Source organism: Eptatretus burgeri, chromosome 8 (assembly GCF_056783735.1).
Source record: "Eptatretus burgeri isolate ZD-2024b chromosome 8, Ebu_testis_v1, whole genome shotgun sequence".
NCBI classification, from domain to species: domain Eukaryota; kingdom Metazoa; phylum Chordata; class Myxini; order Myxiniformes; family Myxinidae; genus Eptatretus; species Eptatretus burgeri.
Window position 1 is genome coordinate 34833999 of NC_140968.1, and position 27198 is coordinate 34861196.

At 40.5% G+C, this 27198-nt stretch overlaps 1 protein-coding gene across 5 annotated transcripts in view; it reads left to right on the plus strand.

The window, feature by feature from the left end:
• LOC147021507 (semaphorin-6D-like) overlaps window positions 1-27198 on the plus strand; it is a 334361-nt gene that overhangs the window by 139533 nt on the left and 167630 nt on the right. The window lies entirely within an intron of this gene.

The window sequence follows — 27198 nt, forward strand, 5'->3', positions numbered from 1 at the left end:
GGCATAAGCTGGCTAAAACGTCAAGGTGTGACTGGGCCTTGAGTTTAAATGGTGTTCCATAGTAACATCAGGGGTGCAAATTAACGGGCGCCTAACTTTTGTGCTGGGCGGGTACACAATACCGCCTTACCTGCCCGGCTGGCGAATCACCGGTGATTCCTGTTATTTTGTACAATTTGTATTAGCTTCTCTACTAGTTTTCTCAACTAGAACTACTGTTTTTGTCCGCAAAAAATCCGTATAAATCACCGGTAATTCTGCGGCGGCCATTTTGTCTGTTTTCATCTCGTTCCAAATCTCGCAAAATTGTGCGAGATTTGACGGTTTGGCGCGGTTCAGGCGCATTTTCTCATGCACAGGTTCAACCTGGTGTTGGGCACAAAAGCGATAATCCGATAACAGATAATTATCGAAGTTAACTTTTTTTAATTGGACTATTATCGGAAGTTAACTTCCATTTATCGTTATCGGACCAGTTAACTTCCGATAACTCGATTTTTTTTAGTCCGATAATGTCCGTTAATTTTTTGTCCGATAACATTTCTATCATTTCCGGGTCGCATTTCGCCGAACTAATTATCAATGTGGAGAAAAATATACATGATTATTATAGATTACTTGTTTTACAAAATAATGCTGAATCAGGCTGCCGCGTGAAGAAAAATGTACATGATTATTATAGATTACTTGTTTTACAAGATAATGCTGAATCAGGCCGCCGCGTGAAGAAAAATGGAAGAAGATGAGGAGGAGGAGGAGGAAGAAGAAGAAGCCTTGCAATGGCGGATTTCCTCAGACATGTGGCTGCTCGGCTCTGCAGGTACTGGGTTCGGTCAAGGTTGGGAAACGTACAGATCGGTTAATTCAAACACAAGGACGGTCTAACCTTTGGCAGAGCGACGGACAATCGGACGTGAGTGTTGAGGCGTGGAGATCCCGTCGCGCCATGTTTGTGACTGTTCTCGGTGTGTTTGTGAGGTCGGGCCTCTCATTTTTGAATTATCGGTGCCTTCCTGTTTGTGTGCGCAGCGTTCCGTGGACCTATTCCCGTTGCTCTTTCGGTAAGAAATGGACATTAATTTGTTTGTTGGATTCACATTGTGTCCTTGACCCGTCCCGTTAACCTCCCAGTGCATGTTGGACTTCGTCCGGTTAAACGAGCTGTGTGTGACGACTCATGGACGCTAACAAGGACAAATGTGTCTACCACGAGCAGCGTCCTAAAGATTTTGTCTCGCCAAAAAAAAATAAAAAAATCAGCTACCGTTGGTGTATCAAAGAGTCTCTGACCTTCTGTGCCGAAGCATCAAAAGCGTGTGCTTTCGGGCATCAGCGAGTGCATTATCCTGTATCGCCAGCACATCGTTTTCAAAGACACGAGTCCAGGCCGTTAAAGACATTGAAGTCTCACCCGGGTTTTGCAGAAAGGGTGTCGGTGGATTCAAGTTCAATCTCGTCTTCGTCACCAGTTTGTTGTGTCGTAAAATAGTCCAAGAATGAGGAATTCAGCATTCTCCAGCTGTTTTATTCAACCAAACATCGGAACGTAACAAGATTTGCACTGCACACCTCCTGACCTCTCACCCCGAACCTTCTTCCTCATCACACCCTCTCGCGTCCAGTCTATGCACAACACCACAGCCACATAATACGTGACTTTTGTAATGACGTACGAATGCTAATTGAGGCCTTTTGCGCATACGCTGTGTGCGTTTCCAATGACTCAGTTCTGTTCACCGGGCAATTTTAACCAGCTGTTACTGGTGTGAAATGGGTCATTCAAATCATATTTTAAACATAATTTTCAGCATTTAGATGAAAGAGTGGCAATTTCAAAGTGGTTAACCATAATTAATTGTTCTGTTCCTGAATGAAGGTCAGACTCATGAGAATATAGGATACATGAGAAATATCCATGGATGAGTGGGGTTGGGTTCCCATCATTTCCTGTTAATACAATTAGCTATTGGCGGCTGTGGTTATAACACACATAGAGAGACATATGGACGGACGGATGCTTCTCCTTTCACCAATAGATGCAAAATTTGAGCATAATTTCTCTTGTGATTCCAGAATCAAACAATAAATATATACTTATAACGGAACTCAGAGCCCACAGAACTCCCACACTACCCCCTCCCCCTTCCTAAACATGACTAATAGTAAATATCATCATTTTAAACTTACTCTGTGCATCAACAAGCCCCAGGTGTGACCCTCCCATCGGTGTGAAGAAGCACGAAGGTTTGGGTAGAACGTGCACGTCAACGAAACCTTCGAGCCTTACACGAGCCCATTTCTCCAGGAGTTTTTGCAATATGAACAGTAAGATAACTTTTTGGACAAGTCCAGCAGAAAGTACTCAAAATGTTTCGGTGTGCATAGGCACACTCCTTTCTCGCAGGTACATTTTCAAGTATTTTCAGCTTTGAAACAAACTTTGTGAGCCATTTCCTGCTACAGTCCTTATCCGTCACATTTGATACACGTCCAGGCTATCCCGATGGACTTCGTTACTCAGGGTTTCCGCACATAGGCACCGATCAATCTGGGGTGGATTACATCATTTGGTAAGTCATGTATTGTCATTTTATTTATTTATTTATTGATATGAGTTCGCTGTCAAGGAACTTAAATGCAGTAGGAAGTAACTCAGCCAATCAAGCCTGCACAATGGTTGCCAACCAATGGTTATTAGTCCACGCTCTATATTTTTTAATGCCGAGTGTCAAGTGTCAAGCAAGGAAGTATTTCATGTTTTGAAATGATACCCCCCTAACTCAGAGTGGACGCTCAAACCATAACACCGCAGAGTCTAATTGAAACCAAAACAATAACTTAGAAACCTGTAATGCACATTTTCTACTTTTGTGATGCTTTTATTTTATTATCTTGCCAAAACGAAGTTTTTGCAAGATATATTAGTCAGCTTGTATGTTTTTTTTGTTTTTTTATTTTTATTTTTGTCTGTAATCACGTATAAAAAATTCTGCAGAGCACAGTTATCATTGGAAATTTTTGTAACTTCGCATATCAGAGGCCTATAGAGGTCCCTTTCAGCGCATAAAATTTTGAAGGTCAAGGTCAAAGGTCAAGGTCACTTTGTCGCAAATCAGGGGAGTCGACGAAACCCTTATTTTTTGAGTAATTTTGATCGGATCGTCTTCAAACTTCATGGGAATATAGTTCATGGTCTGGCGCTCAGCTGATTAATTTTTGGTGGCGATTGGCCTTGACCTTCATGGTTCGCGCCTCAGGTCAAACATATTTGACCCCAAGGTCAAATTTTCAAGTTTTAGGAACCATATAGTGTCATACCTCAAATTGAACACCTCGATGGGTGCTTTCGAGAAACGTCAAGCTTGAGACATTATGACGTCATTTGGTGACGTTATGATGCAAACACACATTTTTCATGGTTGCTCTGTAGAACGATTCTCATCGGAATCTCTCGTAGGCAGATATTCCTCAAGGAGTCGCTCCTGGTGGATAGCAGCTCTGTTCACCTCAGTGTGACCTTAAAGAAGTCACACGTGGTCACCTTTTGACAAGATACGGGTCACCCTGCGGGTGACATTGGTTTATTTTTGTTTTTGGCCATGTCATGCCAGATGCTTCAGCGCTTCGCTACAACACGTTAACAGGTAATTATTTTCTTGGTTGCACAGCGAACCCTGTACAATTCCTTGAGTATGCTCACTGACTGATGGACCATTTTACTAGTAACGAGTATAGCAGGTTTCTGGATCGTTGGATTGTCGGTATTATCGAATAGTGAGGTGTTCACATAGTGTTTGATGTGCCTCCAAGCGGACACCACTCAAACCACCTCCCGACGTCAACCCAGGCAGCCATGGTGTGATGCAGTGAAACTAAATGAAATATTTGATTCTGAAACACAGCTTTTCCATCTTACTCGACTATTCCATTATACACAAAACAACCTCCACACGGCATGAGGATATTATTCCCTTTTATTCCGTTTACATTAATAGGACAAATGTCCTGGCACACACGATGATGTCATTGCATCGGTTTCTGACCAAACATGGCAATCGATCAACCACCTTACTTACTAGATCACGTTCTGTATGATTTATTTTTCTATTCTCAGAATGAAGAAGTGTACCAAAAGGAAGGTGGTTTGATAATGTGTGGAGGATTGTTAAACACACAACATTGGTTCTGCAAGGAGTTAAGAAGAACTACCAAAGATGATTGTGTAAAGTTAAAGGAATGCTGGGACAGGTGTGCTGTTGTACCTTGGGGATAGGTGTTCAATCATTGACACAATTAAATGAAGTTGATCTGAGCACTAAACACACAATGCTTGGATCCCAGGTTCAAATTCTTTAATTTATACTGTACTGTGTTGGTTTGGTCATCGACTCCTATATGTCCTTGTCCTATGTATGATACATGTATATCAACACGGCTAACATGGGGTTCACGGCCTCTCTATCTGCTGGGCCAGTAGCAGTGACACATCTCGCGTTGAGTAAGCAGCACACCAATTGGAAATGGTGATTAAAAGCAACCTTATACCAATATATAGGGGACTTCTGAAAAATATCTTCTGAAATGAAAATAATATTTACGATTTGTCATGTGTTTCGAATGTAGATCGAGGTGTTAGGTCCGAAAAGTCAATCCACTTGTCTTTAGCAATTGATGACTTAAAATCCCTGCAATTGCTGCGCCTTGTGGATGGTGGACCAAAGCGGGGGAGGGTTTTCTGTCACGTGGGAAGCTCTCCTTTCAATCCACCCTTCCTCGTTGCTTTTTTTTTCTTTCTGTCAAGAGACCAATCTCCTTGGATAGGGTGTGTTGTGAGGAACAAAGGCGACAGATGGATAGATGAGGAATAAAAGAAAAATGACGGGTAGCAGAGCAGCACCGATCCAGGGAAAGATCCATTGTGACACATCGAAGGTTTGCGCATCCTCGACACCGCGAGCTTGTTCATTGTGGACGTGATGAACTTTAAAAATCATCATCCAGTGAATTTTCTTTCTTTTTCTCTGCCATGAATGGTGTTTTTGCTTCCTTTTTATGACATCCCATGGCCCTGAGCAGTTATGGGGGCAGGGGGAGCAATATGAGAAGGGCGCATTGCGTTTCTCAGGTGAAACATTGATCGTCCGAAAGAAGGGGTTTCCTGATTATAATTACAAACCCTTGGCTTTATTCTGCCTTTCCGACTGTTTTCTTCCTTGTGTTTCATTTTTGTTTCTTCAGTTACGTGACTCCATCTCTGTTTAATTTCCTCATTCCAAATTACCCCTTCAAACTTTAGGACTTGCCTTCATTCCGACTTAGCCTCAACTACTCCGTTTCATTTCGACATCCTCTCTCTTCCTGTGGCTACGTCACGATGTCTCAAATCATAAGTTGTTACCCTACACTTGCAAAGGTTAAGCAATTAGTTCACTTTGTCTGTCTGTCTGCCTCTCTGTCTGCAAACTTCAGTTTATGATCCAGGAACAACTTGATTTGAATTGAATGCTTTATTTTGATCATGAATTGGAAAATGAACCTGCAGTTTAAAGGTCCCATGACACTCAACATTTTCTGGTTATTTATAGATTAACTTGACCATCCTAGTGAAGAAATCACCTGTTTCTTTTTTAGAATCAACAATGAGATAATTAGACCAATATTTCGAAAATTTGTAATGCTTTTCACAACTTGCTATGCCCCACCCCTCAAAAAAGTTGAGTTCAGCAAACCTCAGGTCACGTGACCGTTGACGTCATCTCCAGAACGCGACTCGCACAGTCGATTGATTAGATGTCGCCCGCCGTATAAAGTACGTACAAATGCATTGTGCACATGTGTTTGCTATCTCACTGATCGTCTTATTTCCTGTGATTGTTTCGTGGAAAAGAAATTCTGCTTCTGAGCTGTGTATGCACAACAATCACGAGGCAATTATTTGTCCCTTTACTACATTGTCGTAGTCGTGTACAAATCCAATACAGGTATGTACAATAAAGGGCTATATCATGTCCACAAAATATTAAATGTGACTGTTGAACCTTTCCATTAAAAAAGAAACTTACAGGGACATACAAGTAAAATACTAAAGATTAATATTGCATCATTTCAAGGTGCAAGGAGATAATTTTAAAATCAAACAATGTGAAAATCCTGCACCCACGTTTTGCAGCTTATTGAATTGTTCGTTGAAACCAGCCTGCTGGGATAGGTACAATTCCACATACATGCAAGCCAGGTATGGCTGCACTCGACATACATGGGTTTATTCTAAAGTGAAGGTACTGCTTCCATTGGCTTGCTATTCATTAACATTTCGCCAAAATGCTGTAATAAATGAACAGGGAAAAATATGTTGGCACAACTATGAAAGAAATTTATCTGTCCTATTACACGTCCTCATAGCCTCGGGACTCTTACACATTGACTTGAACATTGTGTGCATGCTAATACAAGGTACTTGTCAACTTTAGAGTCTAGACTAGTCCGATAAATCCATCGTCCGTCCGATTAGTCTGATAAATCTGACGTGCTGTAGCTTTTATTTATTATTCTCTTTTTTTCATTGTTTTCTACTGGTGCAACATGACAACAGTAGGAATAAAATTATTAAAAATGCAACAGAACGTCAGATTTATCGGACTACTCTAGACAATTGTGTCGCAAGGTGTGTTCTGCACAAGTTTTCATCGTATCCGGACAGCGAGATTGCTTCGTTTTATGCGCAGAGAGATACGGCCGATGACATGCGCCGGCCTTGCTTGCGATTCATTCGCCGCAGTGCAACATGTCCACTGCGCTGCGCTATTCACGTCACCTCACTAAAATATTTCTGATATCGAGCAGTTTGCAAGTCGAATTTACATTATTGAATTACAAATAGGATTTAGTCGAACCAGTTGTTCTTGCGGTCTTCCTTCAATGTCCATCCGATCGTCATGTACTCTGGGAATTTCATCTCCAGTTTCCTCTGCTTGTCCTGCTTCAGGCTCGAACTGGTAAGGCCGTATTCCATTTCCAGCTGCCTGAACTTCACTTCCCGCGACTACGTTATCCGACAATTCTCCATGTGATTCAGACCAAAATCCTTCATTTCTCTCACACTCACTGTCGTTACCAGACAAATCAAAGTCCATGTCATCCATTATTCAAAACCAAATGTTTGATTTTTTTAAAAGCAGAATTGAATGAAGCGATTGAGTCGACCAATCGAATGTGGAAACACACAGGAAGCCAATAAAATCACATAGACCACCAACCCGAATAATTTACGTGCAGCCTTTGTTGTTCTGGAGATGACGTCATGTGGGTTACGCCTCTTTCAGTGGATTTCGTCAGAATTTTGAGGGGCGTTCCCGAAGAGGTTTGTTTTTTTAATTCTACATTTTACAGAACGAGTATTGTGAAAAAACATTGTCAGATCAGAAATCATGATGAAAAACTCCGATAGGACACATATATATGCAATTTCAGTACTTTTGAGTGTCATGGGACCTTTATCTGTACTTTGGCTATGAATATGGCAAGATGTACGGAATCTCATCCCAATCGCACATGCGTAGAGAAGAATGAGATAATTTTTTTTTACTATGTCTGCCTGTCTGGCTCAAACGAAATTGAAAATCATTCCAAACAGGAAACTTGCTATTTTCAAGGACGTCATAATGGACACAAACAACAGACATGAACAACTAATGTCACGTGTTCGATTGGGTTGCATAAGAGACGCTGCATCAACAGTGGTAAACTTCCGAAGAATTTTTTTTTTTACAGCTTTCAAAACATTCATTTTATTTAAATTGAATTATATACTTGAACACTGAAGAACACAAATCGTCTTCTTGGCACTTTCAAAAAAACCTTCCATAAAGCGGTAATTGAACAAAATATTACAGCATTTTACTTTATCTCGACCAATCAAATTTGTTGCTCGCAGACCCTTTGCATCTGTTTTTTTTCTCAAGATTGCATGAGGTCACGAGTTTTATGAACTCTCCAGTTTATTCATTGCATACAGTGCACTTGTTTATGAATGTGAATGTGTTTTGAATATTTCCAAAGATCTTCCTGCATCTCTCTGCTTACGCATGAAATATGATGTTTTCCATAAATTCCAACATGTCACTTTGCTTATGTCTCTGTGTATGTTCAAAAAGATTTGTACAGATCTTTTTCAGTTCTCACATCTTCTTTTGTACCTTCAATTGCTGTCCCCCACTCCCTGCCACTCACTCTCTCTTTCCCTTCAAAGACATTTCCTGTCTGTGGGGGAAGATGAAAGGTTCGGTAACAGCGGGACAGCCCGGCGGTATCCCATGCAACACTTGGCGAGCAGGGCCTCCACTCGATTCTGGCAATGACCCCAAATGCATTATTATGGCTTGTTTGTTATGACATCGTGATTCGGACTTCGCTTAATTATCATTATGTTCGTTTTTCCTCTTTGCCTTGAACACCATTGTGGTGCCTGGAGTCCTTTAGGTTGGAAAATGGGTGTTTTACATGGTGACCATCTTGAGATAAGCAGCTCTGCCATAAAAATTGTTCAGTCACGATACATATTGTGATTTGGATTGTTATTGAATTTCGACAAAAACCATAACTAAGCTGCTGAAAGGTGGACGGCCTATCCAACTTAATGCAATTTCTGAGAAAAAGGGTTTCAAAGATCAGGTTCGCTCGCATTTGGAATCTCATTCGACTCCCAGTGAGCAAACATCAGTATCGGCTGAAAACATTTTGTTAAAACCGCCATTAACACCAAAGGTGTACTGACCTTATGAGATTATTTTCGTGCGCTGAACTCAATTTGGCCCTCGATGTGGGATAGCCCGGTTTACTTCTCAGGGGATCAATTCTAATTGAGATTTCGTACTGCACACCTAATATTGCCCAATGAACAGGGAATCTTGGCTGATCCGCACGTCCTTATTCGAGATGTGTGCAAATCCACACACAAACACACCTACCCACTATACAAACGGGGTTATCACACATCCAAGGCCAAATTGAGCGAAGTGCACTGTAGTGGTCTTTTAGGATCAATAAACCTTTTGTCTTAATGGTGGTCCTGAAACAAATTTTCGCGTCTCATTCTTGTTTATCGACATATGAATGGGAAACCAACTTGAATTTTTTGTGTGTGTGTGTGAAAACACGGTTCGTGTGTGTGTGTGTGTGTGTGTGTGTGTCATTAGTATCCACCTTAATGTGTGCGCATGTATATACGTGTGTGCGTGCAAGCTGCTGTTGTTGGCTGCTATCTCCACATGTGGGTGGGTTTCAGGATGTCGAATGGAGAACCACCAGGTCTCAAAGTATCCACCTTCATGTGTGCGTATATATATATATATATATATATATATATATATATATATATATATATATATATATATATATATATATATATATATATATTTCGTCTTTCGGCTGCTCCTGTTAGGGGTCGCCACAGCGGATCATCCTTTATGATCCGCATACTGATTTGGCACAGGTTTTATGCCGGATGCCCTTCCTGACGCAACCCTGGTCGCCACTTACGACACAGGGATAAGGATTGGGTTTCGCCATGATTCCGGGCTGCCCTACACCCTCTCATAGCGCGGCCCAGCACAGAGCCCCGTCCTCAAGCGATCCTCCAACCCAAGCCTCCTAGTAGCCGGATTACAGGCGCACGCCACTACGCCCGATATATATGTATATATAAACAGATGTCTGGTACTACAGAACTTTAATATGGATACAAACAAACACGACATAATAGTGACCGAAGCTTTTCATGCTGCACTCTTCAGGGTAAAAGTTGCAGCAAGTGAAGGAGGAAGTGAAGGCGCGTGCTTTATATGCAAGTCTCAATAAGGTGGACACTGATTGGTTCAACCGTGACAAATGCAACATAGTTCTCGTATTTGATTGCTTCGCTACCTCTGAAATTTTTTGCTGTAAGGTTTGATCGACAATACAAGCAACAAAGACTGAATGCTTGGAAAACCGACTAGTAGTGGGGGATTTGGGGTGGGGCGGGAGGTGGGAGTGCGGGGTAGACAAAGGAAGTATCACTTGAGGATGGAGAAAGGGAGAGGTGCACAATCAGAAAATGTCCCACCTAGATTTTTGATATATATATATATATATATATATATATATATATATATATATATATATATATATATATATACATACATACATACACACACACATCAGGGTTCTAGCCTGTGTATCAATGGCACTTTGTCATTGTGAATAATTTAAATGACTGTTTTGAGTTGGCAAGACGCTGGTCTACGACAACTCTGGATCTCACCCGTCACCATCCCCCCAATCTCAATCAACAACGTTCAGTCTTGAGTTCCAATAATCCACCAATAGCATCGAGTCTGAGCTTTACCATCACCATTCCTCGCTCTTCTCCTTCGGCAGGACAACTGTCTAATCAACACTTCGGTTATGATTTCATGACTTGGTGGTACAAATGACGTGAGACACATAACGGAGAGTTATTTCACACTTTGCTCTTCCTGATTGCTCGCTCCCCAATCTCAGCAGCTCCCAAAGCTTCTTTAAGTAATGAGATTACTTTATCTGTAAGCACTCCCCTTATTTCCAATCATGACCCAGAATGGAACCCACACACCTCGTCGTATGGTCTGCTCAATCGATCGGCCGTTCAATCCATTACTCTCTCTGGCTTTTGTATCTTAAGCAAGGCAGTATCCGGGGTTTACGTTGGAGTTAACTGTGTTTTGGATACATTACCATGTCATTTCTCTCCCGAACAGTTTCCTACGTACGACAGTTACAGTATATTAGCCCAGATAATAAACTAGGATTAGCCTGTTTGTGCCTCAGCAGCATGCTGGCTGGCACAGCATTGTTACATGTCCATTTTGGTTTTCCTCCATTTAGTCTTCGTGTGCGAGAATTTTGATGGTGATAGTTGCTGTTAGACACCGACTTCATTGGTGGTGCCTGGAGTCCTTTCAGTCAATGTCCTGCTCCCAACTCCCTTTGGGGTAGGACTAAGGGATACAGTGTACGTTTAATGCAGGGCTGTCTTTGACCAAATTTGCAAAAAACATATCTGCTGGTTCTTCATAGTTTCACATCGTGAATACTTTATTTCCTCCGTCACCAAAGGTGGGCAGAGGTTATGCTTCACTGCTGTTTGTTTTTCTGTCTGTGAGGATATCTCAAAAAGTTGTGGATGGATTCACATGAAATTTGGTGGAGAGGTTGGGTGTGTGACCAGACCGAATTGATTAGATTTTGGTAAAGATCCGGATCCAGATTAGAGAATTTTTAAGGTGAATCTTCACCACTGAGATATCGACCCAAAAACGATATTCGGTATAGCTCAATATCTCAAAAGGTTATGGATGGATGGGGGACATGAACAAACCTGTCCACCAAGAACAAAACTTGGTGGACAGGTTTGGTGTGTGACAAGGACGAATTGATTCGATTTTTGTGAAGATCTGGATCTGGATACTATAATTTTATAATTTTTCAAGTCATTCTTCACCATTGAGAGATGGGGCATTGAGAAGGATATATAGCTTGATATTTCAAAACGTTGCGGGCAGGTTATTACAAAACTTGTTGGATTAGTTGGGAAGGTGACGAGAACAAGTCAATTAGATTTTGGTTCAGGACCGGATGCAGATCTGGCCTATCGGTGGGATACAAAAGTTAAACTGTTCAGCCTGGTGGAGGTATGCACTCTACCGAGTGCAGTTCCATTTGATTCTTGTATTCATTGCACTGTTAATTATTATTTACATGAAATGCCTATAAGGTTAAATTGCAGGTAAAAGTTTTGCTTCGATACATTCTCTAATGATCGCTTAGTGAAGTTCAAAGTCACTCCGGCGTTCCAAGTCACCCCGGTCAATTGTATGATCAACTAATGAAGGCATCAGTGGAGGCAGACTATTTTGGTCCATCATACCTGTGGCGTATCCACTCCCCTGCACTCCCATTTACTGCCTGCATTGTGTGCGACTTATATAGCTCACCCCCGACAGAGACTTTGGCCATTGTGCTAGGACATAATGGCCTACTCTTTTTGAAAGATATTGTGGGATAATTGACATCCACAACCTAAAGGCAGATGGGACAGCCAGACTTATGTCCCTATATGAGGGATGTGTGCACCACTATTTAGCACCTCTGCTAACACTGCAGTTTTCGAAGAAACTTTTTGTTTCACTCCATTGAAGATCAAAACCAAGACCAAACTTCTCATAGGCAAGCAGGCTATCAACTGAGATATTGTGCTGCCACTGGATTTCATTAAATGTTGCAAAATCCATGTGATGCATTGTGTGGACCTGCCTAATCAAGCAGTGAGTGTAAGCATATAACAAAAGTGCACATTAAGCTGAAACACAAGGTAAACTCATAAAACTGAGAGTTACTGGATCTGTTTATCTTATTTTATATAGTTTGCCTTTTTCTTTTTAGATAAATAAACCTTTTGTCTCAATGGTGGTCCTGAAATAAATTTTCGAGTCTCATTCTTGATCATCGAGAAATTAATGGTGTTTGTCCGTGCGCTTGTCTGTCTCCCAATGCTGTGTTTACAAAGCTGATGATTGGTTATTTTGCATTTTCATTTCATTTTCTTGATGCAAAATATTCAGTCACTTTATCGTGTCCCTTACAGAAATCTTTATCATGAACATGAACATTTAAAATGAATTAATAAAGTAGATTTGATACAGATCTTCATGGAGTAACATACAATTTAAAATAATTATATTTTGCCCTTTTTTTGAGACAAATCCAACTTCCACCACCCAATGTTGCACCACCACTTTGTGGTTGGCAGTAAAAGTCGCTCAGAGCTTTGGCTCTTCGTGAAACCCAGAGCACAACACAATTAGCTTTTTCAAAATCCATGAAATAATTTAACTTGATGGATTAACTTAAAATTGTCCAATCACTGGGGACGTGTACTTTTGCTGGTTAATATTTCGATCTTGCATGTTAATATGGTCAAGCGGACCATACGGCATGAGGAACTGCAACTTTGGTGAATTTACCAGCAATTTCAATGGAGGTTACCACTTCTTGTTTGTGATTGACCACAAATTGCAATGCGATGGCAATGTCATTTAATTGCTTTTTGCTTCACAATTGGCAAAGAAACACAACTGGTGGGTTTAGTTCTTCCGCAAGTTGCATTTGAAGCTTGACACGGGTACGTGTGGACGACTATAATCGCGACCAATGAAGTTGTAAGTAAACTGGAGCCAAAGATGATATGCAGGTAATAGAATCTAATCTATAAAAGGAGCTCGGTCTCGACGTGCCTGCGTGCGTCCGTCCCTGTGTCCGTCCATCCAGCAGGTGCTTCTAGTGTATTCTGAAAAGGTAGTGTAAGCGGTCAGTTGGATGTAATGGATAAGTTGACATTTGAACTATGGGTTGGAAAAAAGAACCCTAAGGGTGTGGATTTCAAAAAAACCTGTTCAGATCTAACAAAATAGCAGAAGTGAGGACAATTATAGAGATATGTGCTATATTTAGGGAACAGAGAAGACGAGAATGAATAGGGTTAAGAAACTGACATAGACAGAGTAATTACCACAGCACATTATTTCACTTGGGACAAGTCTCAGGTATGATTATGATGATGCACACGTGGAGATGTTTCAGCAATGCTTGCCTATATTATTACACAGGTAACCCAGCGAGCACGCCGGCGTTGGCCTAACATTCAAACCGGATGTTCCAACCTTTGCCAACGTCGGTGGTGTAATGATTAGAGTGTCCGCTCTGAGTCTGGGAGGTTGCCGGTTCTAAACGGTTCTAAATCCCGGTTGACTCATTCCAAAGACTTTAAAAAAAATAGTATGTGCTGCTTCCTTGACCTTCATTATTAATAAAGGATAGAGCCCAAACAACCATGTGCATGCTTGATGGGCCTAATTGCTTCCTCCTGTGTTGAAGTTACTTGCAAGGGAACAGATATTATATTTACTTGTAACTGTGAGGGATACTTCAAAACTGAGAAGTTTGTCGTAAGTAAATGTAGGGCCAATGTTTGTGTGCCCAGTCATGGTGATTGTATTGCTGATTGTATAGGAGCCTTCGCACCAAGCGTGAACCTAATTTGTCCATTTACTAATTTACATCATTAGTTTCTGTTTTCCATTCAATTTTGCCGACTTAAGCCTGGCAATTGATCTGCTGACAGAGTCTGTGTGGGAAGTTATATTGTTTGTGGGATTTTATGTCTCCACATGATTGCAGACAGGACAGCATGCCTATCGTCACATGCAAAATAAGATGTGTTCCACAATGCAGCACTCTGTTCTGACATTTCACTGAGCGGTAATTTTTTTTTGAGTTTGATTCTGCTTCGCAGGGAATGAAACATAGACAGAGAGAGTCTGCTCACATGACCTATGTCTACTCGTCCCTCTCTGTTCCATTGTCTTACCTGTATGTGTAACGTACCTATTGTGCTGCATATCAATTGTTGCAGTTTATTCAATTCCTCGTCTGCTCGCTCCTCCCTGTTTCATTGTTTGAGTGTTGATCAGTCATCTTCTGCCATTGGGCTCTTCCCCAAACTTCAATGTCTGTATATATATTTATATATATATATATATATATATATATATGTATATATATATATATATATATATATATATATATATATATATATTTATATATATATATATATATATATATATATGTATACATAGACTAAACCTTGTTAATGGATGCGATTAAATGGTGAAACCAAACGAGGTTGAGTATGAAATGGAAGAATGCATTTTGGTGGAGAATGACATTTGGGTCTATGACATTCTTCAGCAGAGATTTCCTTGCTGAAAAAAGAAAGCATTTGAGATTCAAAGGAGCATGGTGCAAATTGCATGGTGCAAGGAGAGCGGTGAAAGGAGTGTGGCATGAGGTACGCAGTACAAGGAGCATGGTTCAAGGTGCATGGTGTAAAGCACGTGTTGCAAGTAGCGTGGTGCAAGCTGCGCAGTGCAGGATGTGGTGCAAGGAGCGTGGTGTGAGGAGTATAGTAAGAAGAGCGCGATGTGCGGAGCATGGTATTCAAAGCTCGCATGAGCAGATGATTACAGGTGTCATTGTTAGAAAATAAACAATGGTGGCTTGGAGATTCAGCATTCATTTTAGCTGTAGTGTTACCATCATGATCTGTTACCAAAGCTTTCAATCGTGGCCTCTTATAATACATGAGGTATCTCTGTGCTGGATGGAGACCATTGAGAGAGATTAATGGTCAGTTGAGAAAATGGCTTCTTGTGTTTCTTCATTCACAACAGTAGCTTTATATGGTAAAAGCACTAAGGTTTGTCCCATTGAGCTATGCTCGGAACACTGCTTACTCTGTTGTGAATGAAACAAAAGTAAAAGTGTAAAGCAACATGAATGAGAAGTTGAAGGCAGAGCTTGAGGCAGAAGGAAGAGTCCAGCGGAAGATGAAGTTTACACAAGCATCCCAAGACTGTGCATGAAGAACACACGTTTTAGTCTCAATGCATTTTGAAAGAAATGAGGGCTTCGATTTGAGGCCGAGGTGTGACGGGGAGGAATAGAAACGCCTCTGTGAGGAAGGGTGGGGGGGGGGCTACAGTCACACACCTCAAGGAAATGAACAAACAGGAAAAGAGAGAGAGAGCGGAGGAGAGGAAAGGCAGTGGTGCACCGTCTCATTGAAGCCCCGGAGGGAATAGTGCCCCCGTTACCCCATACCAAAGCCAGCAATCTTTTTCAATGGAAACTTAAAAAACCAAAGGCGAACATGCAATATGTGGTGAAAAGAGGTGCATCTGAGTATACTCGCTGACTTTTCAGAGATATTAGTAAAAGGTCTTGACACCATGCACGATCTCCAAAAATGATCTTCATGTTCAGATAATGTCTTGGAACTCTCTGTTGAACCTAGTCGATTTTGCACGTTCTCAGCATCTTTCGGTTTCCAAAGCATTCTCCTGCAGAGCCATCGAGTACGATTCTCCTTCATGGGCCTGGTGTTGCTCGATCACGTCTCGCGCAACCCTTTCCTTCCTCCTTTGGGGGAGGTAAACTTTGTTCTTAGACCTTATCTGAAGCAGGAGGTCAAAGCACAGGGTTCTCTCCTCTCTTCTGGTGGATAGTTTGGTGGCCTTGTGAACTTTTATTGCCTTTCTACTGGTCTTACCTCCACTGCAATCTCTGCTCTTTGCCCCCTCCTCAGCTCAACTGTTGGCCCACATTCATCCATTAAACCATTCCTGGTTACTCTTTATAAGTCATAGCTTTGCACTCACCTCTATTACTTTGTCCACTTATTCTTTTGCCTGTGAACATTCCTCCCTGAGTGTGTCCTTCCTTGCTTTTCCCTCCAGTCCCATAAGCCATCTCATTTTGTCTCATACATATCAATTAGCTTTTCTATTCCTACTAACCCCACCTTATCAGTGTGCAACTTTATTAGTCACTCTGGTGTTTTTCTTTTGATGTCTTTTGTCCACATGTTCTCTCCAATGTGCTAATAGCTCCAAGAAGCCTCAAGGGTAAGCTGAGCATATGGGCAAAGGCAGTTACAGAGCAAGCGTGATGAACGTCCCACTGTTGTTCATGAAGTGGTTTGTGTGTGGTCAGTGTATGAATAATTTTTGCCTTTTTTGACCACGTTGGATTATCGAGGTTGATGAGCAACTCATGTGATTAATAAAAGGGGCAAGATTGCATGGAGAGATGGATGTAGTTAAATTGATGTAGTATTGGGGAAGGAGTGGGGAGGGAGTTGGAGAAAAATGGAGGCCGCGGATATGTTGTACTATTAGCGCCTGTTGCTGACACTGCAAGAAGCTACTCGTGCGATGTAGGACTATTATAATCGCCTTGGAATAAACCAACAGAAGCAAGCGCCATTCACATCTCTGAATCGACTGGGGTAAATCGTCCCAAATTTTTCACCGCACACGAGGATACCCGATCCAATATATTCTTTCCGAAAGGCTCCATCATTCCATGTATTTTGGTAAATATAATAAGAATACGGTATAGTTATAACTAATATTCTGAAATGTGTTCATGGTGGAGAAGATATAACATTGCCATCCTCGATTCAATTTCTCTCCCTCCTCCTCCCCACCCCCTTCCCCATCCCCTTCCCACCAATTTATTTGGAGCAAATCAGCAGCAAAAAGAAACATTTTGGACATTTCACCAAATCCTCGCTTTGCATTGCATTACATCTTCACTCTTCTCACTGATACATCATATTACCCTTTATCCCACGTCTTACTTCGAGCTATGGAGGGAATGTTTAAAAAAAAAAATGTGCTGAAACAGTTTCTTGGCAAGGGTTTTCCTAGGTGGTTTGCCATTGCCTTTCCAGCATTGTTTGTCCATGCTCAGATATCGTTTTAAATGCTAAACATCAAGCAAGGAAGCAGCACATACCATAAAGAATAAAAATAAAGTCATTGGTGTTACTCCACCAGGTTTTGAACTGCCAACTTCTCAGCTCAGAGCAAATGCTCAAACCGTTATGCCACCAAGTCTTGTGTGGTTGGTGTGTGTGTGTGTGTGTGTGTGTGTGTGTGTGTGTGTGTGTGTGTGTGTGTGTGTGTGTGTGTGTGTGTGTGTGTGTGTGTGTGTGTGTGTGTGTGTGTGTGTGCGTGTGTGTGTGTGTGTGTGTGTGTGTGTGTGTGTGTGTGTGTGCGTGCGTGCGTGCGCGCACTTTGTGAATTTAGTTAAATTAGTTCTATCCTAATAGAAGGCACAGTACCCACATTGTGGGGGAGATAGAGGGGAAGAGACAGTTGAGTAAGAAAGAAAAATGAAAACAACCAATTTTTTTTCATAGTATTGATATGGTGAATATGAAACATTAACAGCATAAGATCTTGCCATTTCATGGTGGGGCCAACATGAATTTATTCATATATTTCTGCACGGATGTGAATCTTGGACACCCTATCATCGCCATATGAAATGCCATTTTACTTTCATATGCGATGCCTTCGTAAGATTATTGGTATCACCTGGCAAGACAGAATACCTAACACCTCAATCCTAGACCGGTCGCATCCAAGGAATTGAGTATTTCCTGATACCGGCTCAGCTTCGCTGGTCATGACACCTCACACATATGGAAGATCATATAATCCCGAAAGGGCTTTTCTACAGTCACGTGGTAGTAAACAGTCAAGTTTGGTGAACAGTCACATGGTAGACAAAGGAAGCGTTACAAGAATGTCCTTAAGTCTACACTCATGTCATGTGCCATTCCAGTCACCACCTGGGAACATCAGGCCACAAACAAGTCAGCTTGGCGTAACATTTGCCGCGAAGGCCTGGACCACTTTGAATGTTGGAGACTTGCTATCAAGAGACAGTGGAGGCAGGAAAGGAAAACCTGCCAATGCCCACCTCAGCAGGGAACAACCTATACCTGTGATGTTTGCAGGAGACACTGTGGGTCTTGCATTGGACTGCACAGCCATTGCACAACGCACAATGCTGAGTGAGCACACCAACGAAGGAGAGAGATTTGTTGAAAGCAACGACTCACACCATCATCATCATCATTAATATACAGGGACACATCAAAGGGGAAGGGGGCTATGGCCTCGCAAAAAGCTTGTCGAGCCCCTCACTACTTTTTAATTTTATTGAGTCGTCGGGTATGGAATTTATACCCTTCAATAAAAGAGATATTTGTAGATCGAACCTGTCCCCTCCAAAAAATAAATTAATAAATAAGTACTGATGAAAAAAACCCCAAAACATCTGAAATAAATAAGTAAAATTAAGTATATATGTACCGTAAAAAAAAAAAATCAACCCCCAAAACAACAATCACCATCAAAACTACAAAAACAAACAAACAACACAAAACCCCCACAAACGATTTTAGTCCCCCACAAATTTGAGGCCTGTAACTGTGCCTAAACATATTCATCCTACAGGATAATGTTTTTGGGAACCATTGCCCGACATGAAATTTATTGGTATTGATAGATATTCCCAACTTTTGGTTTCATTGCATCATTTTAATCACATTCAGATTTATCCCATATGACTCGGGGAAGTTTTATCGAAGAAGGCCCTGGTTGTAATTTTATTTCTTTAACATTATCGACATACATATACTCCATATTTCACAGTAGCACACGTTGATGAAAGTTGGAATATGTACCTTGGTCTCCATGTTTCCGTTTCTTTTCACTCCGACTATCTGCATGACAAATCTGGGAGACATCACAGAAACGTTTGCAGCATTCCGAATAGTATTCATAAACCTATGAATTGAAAAGGGATTAACATTGTTTTATTTAAATACAAGTATGTTGCACATGTAAGTAAATATTAATGTTTTCAGCGAAGAGGACTTTCAGGAGGGTGATGAAGACAATGTACCCATCCCAAATACTGCGCTTTGAATCAACTCATACCCGAGTCAATCCGCAACCAAAAGAAAAGAGGCCTTCCGTTTTTCCTTTCAAATTGCTGGTTTTTTTTAATTCATTTATCAATTTGCAGTGTATTAAGTTTAGGCCTATCAACTAAAGTTACCTGCGAGAGTGAGTCAGACAGAAGATCAGGCTCATCTTGAGATTCAGAAGCACCACAACCGGTTACGTCAACGTGGCCGATTTGCATACCGAGACTGATCTCTGCTTTCCTGATGATGTCAGCCTCCGGGGAATCATCTATTAGTTTCCATCTCGCAGCACAAGGTACAAATTTCTTCCAGCTTTTTTCTGGAAAATGGCAATCACTTTGAAAGCGCACTGAAAAGGTGCATTATGTTTTCTCGGACCGACAATGTCCGCGGAGGCCGCCATTGCTGTTCTTGCACGGCCTAACGCTCTGAGTAACGACGCTCCTCATTGGTCGATTTAACTGGATTAGCCGATCAATCCAGTAACAGTGATGTTGATTCGCAAATTTAAGAGTGATGTCCTACCATTTCCCAATCTTTTTCAACGGTGGACCAGCAACAAAAATGGACGGCTTACTTCATTTTTCACGAAAACTGGAAGAACACTCAACTGTGGATTTGCAGAGTCAAATTTTTTGTATTTTTCTTCATTTTATCAAGTGAAATTCATGCTCACTCATTGACATGCATCACGAAAGAGCAAAATAATCGGTCTATGTTTAACTTTACCCAAACAGCCAATTTTCATTCATGCACTCCCTTGGAGTTCCCTTCATATGCATGCAAAATTTCAGGCCACTAGATTTAATAGTTTTAGAGTTATGGAGGGGACATGCATGCTGACTGACTGACTGACTCACACACTGGTATTTATTATTATAGATTCATATAAATGATCCAACTCCCCACCTTCCCCAACCAAAATTCCAAATCTTCTGCCATAAGTAAATCTCAGCTATAAGGTGGTTGCAACTCGTGCTGCCAGTAACGATGCCGCTTCAACGACACCTTTGGTTTCTTTATGTATAAAAGGTGAAGGAGATGTTGCATTAGTGTGTGAACGAGAGAGTGAAATTCCGTTTGCATGTCCCGTGGATGGGTTTCTCGCACGGAGATTACATACAGCGAACGGACGTCGGGGGCATAAATCGACAAATTAATGTTGGATCAGAGATTTGAACTTTTGCCTTCAGACTGCTGTTTCGAAGTGCTGGACCGGGGAAGAAGAAAAAGCAATTTCGGAGCTAAATAATGTACTTCTATCCCAAGGTGCGTTAGTGTGTGTGTGTGTGTGTGTGTGTGTGTGTGTGTGTGTGTGTGTGTGTGTGTGTGTGTGTGTGTGTGTGTGTGTGTGTGTGTGTGTGTGTGCGTGTGTGTGTGTGTGTGTAACACCCAACACCTGCACGTACAGCAGCTTGTCATAAAGGTGCAACCGTCGTATCGTTTTTTTTTCACTGAAGATTGTTATAATATTGACATATCTGCATTGAGCCAAGTAAGCTTCGTGTCCACGAGCTGTTACGTTCAGAAATAAAACGTAAATTACTTTTGTACCAAATGAGACACAACGTCAGTGGTTCTTTATTGTCCATCAGAAGGGAAGCGCGAGCGTACGGCCTCTTGAAAAGTTCACCATGAATACTCCCAGATTGATTCAGTGATCAATTTTCTGTTTTTACTGTGCAAGTGAAGCGCAAAGCGGGGTTAGCAATTGGTTCACTCTGTCTGTTTTTCAGACGTCGGTCTATGATTGAGGAACGACTTAATTTCAATTGAGTTTTATATTTAGAATATGAATCAGAACATGAATCAGAAAACAAACCTCTGAATTTGGCAAATTTTACGGAATCTCATCCTGATCGAACATGTGCAGAGAGGAGTGACATATATATATATATATATATATATATATATATATATATATATATATATATATATATATATATATATATATATATATATTGTTTACTTTGTCTGGCAGTGAAGCAAAATTGAAAATAATTTTAAACAGGAAACTTGTTTATAGGGACGTCATAAAGCTCACAAACAACAGGCATGAAGAACTGATGTAACATGTTAAATAAGGTGGTGTAAGAGAGGCTGCATCAATGGTGGTAAACTTCTGAAAAAAGCTTATTTTTCTTCTGTCTTTAACACCTTTATTTTATTTCAATTGAATTATATACCTGAACATTGGAGAACACAAATTTCCTTTTTTGGCACTTTCAAAACCCATCAGTTTAGCAGTACTTGGACAAAATATTGCGGCATTTTACGTCATCTCGACCAATCAAATTTGCCGTTCGTGGTTTCGGTGTTGGAGAATATCGAGATTCAGACAAAATGGTTGCGAGTAGAAAATAGAGATTGTGCTTGGAAACACAAAAACAAGAGTTAAAAAAGACCTTTCCCTTGTCCTTTTTCTCAAGACTGCACGGGTAAGGTGTGCTATGAACTCTCTGGGGTTGTTTTCATTTTCAATTTATGAAATCCTCATTCACTAACAATCTTTAAAGGAGTGCTTATCATGAATAAACAGGGACTTGAACCTATCTGAGATAACTTCGTAACAACATTCGCAAAGAATAAGCGGTTGAAAAGGATAAGAAAATCAGGTGACATTGACTGAACCCTGTAATGTGGGCTTTTCACTCTGCTCATTCAAAATCGCCTCATAAACCATCTGAGTGTTAATTAACAGGTGAAAGTGGAGCAAAAACGATACTGTGTCCAATTAACATATTTAAAACCAGAACAACACCCTTGTTATGGAGATGCTCTAGGAAACAGACTGTAGGCACTGTCGTGAGAAAAAAAAAGTCTTAAGTTTGAGAATGGTTTAGGGCTGAAAACAAAGTGTGAAGGCAAGAGTTAACCCACACAGTCCAGGATCGAGCCGATAATAAGAGTGCATGTCCAAGGGTTGAGGCCTTAGACCCACCCGGTGGACAGCTCTTGGATGTCACCCTATGATGCGTGATGCACCGTTTTTATATAAGGTTCATGGAGTAGTTGTACTGCATTAATAGACTGTATTGTACTTTTACATGAATTGCAAGGACATTATTCGACAATTTGGAAAACCATATGGTTATATGGATTTTAACCTGGGATTCTTCCATTGAATGACCATGGGTTCAGATGGGAACATAGGCCGGGTGAGATAATATAAAACATTATAATGTCACAACTGACAGTAAAAATATGTGGTTAATAAACACTGAAATGAATTCATCAAATGCAAAAGTATATTCCACACCGAAAACGAGATCGACACTGATGTGGAGAATAAACGACCAAAACTGATATATTGTAATACATTATGTTATTAAAATGCAAATAGGATACATTTCCAACTGAAAAAGGCCATTACCCTGTGTGATGTGCATTTTTCAGCTTTTGTTTTGTTCATTAATTGTGAAAATGGATTAGGCACATGTTTATAGAGCATTCAGTGTGAGATATGTAAACTATGATAAACGTATACATGAAGAGAAGAAATTTTACATCATTTATACATATACAGTATATATCTTGTTGCGGATCTGGGGTTCGAGTGTCGCCAAGATGGGAAGGCCTCGAGTTCCTCCCGAACACCCGGTCATGAGGCCACCGGCACTGATAACTACATGCGCCGACAGGTTGCTAAGCAACCAAGAGCACTGATTGGTACTATTACACTACTTCATGTGATACCTTACGTGTGGACGGCCGCACCAAGTTGGGTCTTGTGCCCTGGAAGTGTATTCTAGTTAACTCACCGGAACAGGAGCGGAGCTGCGAGTACACACTGGCTAATAAGAGCAAATTACATGGGCGCAGAACTTCCCGGCTACACTGCATGCGGACTTTGCTTGTCCAATAGGGAAAAGATGCTATGAGCTCGGTACATTTACAACACAAACAATTTATTACAATAAATGAAGCAAAAGGATATGCAAGTATTTACAAAGAACAATAAAGGACACAGTGCAGAACTATACCGATATAAAGAACTTCTACGATCTTAACTTGTACTAAGACAGCTGCCATCAGAAACACCCCAAGGAAAATTAGAGAGCAAAGAAAGATGAGAACAGATGAGGTATTTGCAAACTCCATTGTACATGGCAAGGCTGATGGACCAAAGCTTTCCAGTCGCTTAGGAGGAGTACGAGGGGGAAAACTGAGGGTGTCAGTGCGTGGTAAGAGGAGGTGCAAAATGAGGGATGCAATGAGGTGCAGTGAAATGCAGATGAGGTGCAGAGAAGAGAAATGGAAAGAGGTGTGTGTCTGTGGGGTCTCTCTGAAAGGAACGTTTGTCGGGACTTGCCCTCGCCGATTGCTCTTTTGTTTCCACAGCAGACCGGACGGAAAACAAAGGAGAAGAACCTGTGAGAAGCTAGCCTAATGATGAAGTGTAAGGAAGTCTGTAAGTGTAACTGATAATGGCCTGAAAACTGTGATCAGTCTGGCACTTGGTTCACTCAGCCACCCAGTGCTCCGCTCCGCCTGCTCTGTTATCCGAGTTCTGTCCGCCTGTTCAGCTCCACCTTCCATCCAAGCTGACCAAGCCAAAAGTGTGTCTCACATGTCTCTTTTTCCTTCCGGACAGGGTAATTTATTGTTATTTAGCGAGGGAGAAGCCTGAAGGTGGATCAGGATGGACGGTAGGAGTTTTCCGAGCAACTCTTTTAGTGCCCAGACGCTTCCTCTGATTTTGGCCCTGCCCACGTGAGGACTCAGTTCCAGAAATGATCTCATTCCTTTCTTTGCCCTGCCACGTGAAATGAATCGGGAAGAAGTGAATAGGCCTATCTAAAACGAGTACTAATGAAATAACTCTTTTGGGACTGCTATATGCTGCTTGCCTTTGACTGGGTGGAGTGCCAGCCTTGCATAACCGCAACAATATATATATATATATATATATATATATATATATATATATATATATATACATATACATATATAGTACTGTACTGTGCAAGAAAGGGGGAGGAGGGGAGAGAGAGGTGGAGGAAGGGGCAAAGAGAGGAGGGGAGACTGTGGGAGCAGGAGAGAGGGTGGGGCTGGAGTGGGGGGGAGAGTTGACGTCCTGAAGTCACATTTCATACGACATGGAATTTGCACTGGTCCGTGCTCCTGTCCCATCTGCCACATGATATAGCCTACTCTTTCCTTATCCATTCTTCACTGGAATCTGATACATTTACACAGATCACAGATCTACACTTCAAACAGTGGATAAATACTTTGTAAAATACACATGCAGAAAACATTCATTCTGTTTTCATTGTGCCAGACTACACATGCCTCACTCTGTGTGTACTACAGTAATGTGTTCAAAACTGCTTTCTGTTCTGATACATCGACCACACAACAGAAGGAAGATTAAAAATATGTTTGGTTTCAGTACAGGGCTGAAGAAAGACTTTGTATTGATGTTGATTGCCTCTAAAACCTCCAATAAGGTAAAATGTATTTCTCGTGTGCTGCATGTGCACATTTACAGCAAAGTAATGTACATGTAGTTTGTAAAGTAGTGAACATTCACAGGCACACTTTGTCATGCCAAACTTTAAAATAGGGGCAATACCCATGGGTGCTCACCGGCTGGCTGAGATAACCAGGGAACCACTGGGAGGCATGGATGACCCAAAAAATATGTAACGAAGAAGAAAGTAAATATGTATTTTGTGGGGGGAACGCCTGATTTTTTTTTTTTTAATGCTATGAACAAACTTTGGTACATCACTGGTGATGAAGGTTGTGGTCAAGTTATTTTTGTACATTATGGTTGATGAAGGTTGTGGTCAAGTTACATCACAATTGTGTGTGTAGTTTCTGAGAAGAAAGGAAATACCTATTTTGGAGGGCAACCCCTATAAACCCCCTTAGAGCCCGATTGTTTTTAATGTCAAGAAAAAACTTTGGTACATCACTGGTGATGAAGGTTGTCGTGGTTTCATCGAAATTGTATGTGTGGTTTCTGAGAAGAAAGCAAATACCTGTTTTGGGGGGAAAACCTCCCACAGACACCCTTTGACCCCAATTTTTCTTATGCCGTGAGCAAACCTTGGTACATCATGGGTGATGAAGGTTCTAGTAAAGTATCAGTGAAATTGTGTGGGTAGTTTCAGGGAAGAGAGCAAATGCCTATTTTAGGGGACTCAAATCCCCCGCAGGCTACCCCAGACCGTAATTTTTTATCAATGTCGTGAACTTTGGTACATCACGGGTGATGAAGGTTGTGGTCAAGTTTCCACAAAACCGTGTGTGGTTTCTGTGAAGAAGTTGCAAGTGTTTATAGACGGATGGACTGACAGACGGATGACATGCCATCCCATCAGCTACCTGGAACTCTACAGTACTATGTTCAGACATCTAAAACTGTACTACACCTCTCCAAAAGCCATATTTGATACCTTTTCTGCATGAATTGTTCTGCTTTGATTTATCAATCACATTTCAGAAGTGAGATTAACAGTGTATCTTTCTGGCTTCAAACCAGCACTAAAACTGGAAGGGCACTCGATAGAGCCCATACCTCCGCCAGGCTGAACCCGTTGATCGCACGGATCTGAATGTGGACCTGAACCAAAATCGAATTGGCTTGTTCTTGTCACCTGCTCAACTCATCCACCAAGTTTTGTCATGTCATCCACAACTTTTTGAAATATCATGTGATATATCGTTGTTGGCCCCATCTCTCAATGGTGAAGAATCACTTTAAGAACTAAAAAAAAAATTCTCATATCTTGATCTGGATTCGGATTTTCACCAACATCAATTGATTCGTTCTTGTCACACACCAAACATGTCCAAGAAGTTTCGTCGGAATCCGTCCACAAATTTTTGAGATATTGTGCTGTATATCATTTTTGGCCCTCTCTTTCAAAGGTGAAGAATCGATTCAAAAATTCTCGTATCCGGATCTGGATCCAGATAATCACCAACATCGAAATATTTTGTCCTTGTCATACAGCCAAACTCTCCACCAAATTTCTTCCGAATCTGTCCGCAAATTTTTGAGATATCCTGATCTCAGATAGACAGACAGACAGACAGTGGTGAAAACATAACCTCAGTCCACCTTCAATGGCAGCGCTATTAACTAAATGTTGTTGCCTGTAATTGTACTAACTCTAATAAAGTAGGATGTGAGTGTCTGATCGACTGTCTTATTGCATACATGTACAATCATCAATATTTGTTGTTCTTATCAATAAGAAATGCACGTTATACAATACATGTTCCTCATTATTTGATGAATATCAAGGGAAAAGGAATAAATAAATAAATATATATATATATATGTATATGTATGTATATATATATATATATATATACATACATATACATATATATATATATATATATATATATGTATATGTATGTATATATATATATATATATATATATATGTATATGTATGTATATATATATATATGTATATGTATATATGTATATGTATATATATATGTATATGTATATATATGTATATGTATATATATGTATATATATATATATATATGTATATGTATATGTATATATATATATATATATGTATATATATATATATATATTTATATGTATGTATATATATATGTATATGTGTATATGTATATGTATATATATACATATATATACATATACATATATATATATATATATATATATATATATATATATATATATATATATATATATGTATATGTATATATATATATATATATATATATGTATATGTATATGTATATATATATATATGTATATGTATATATATATATATATAT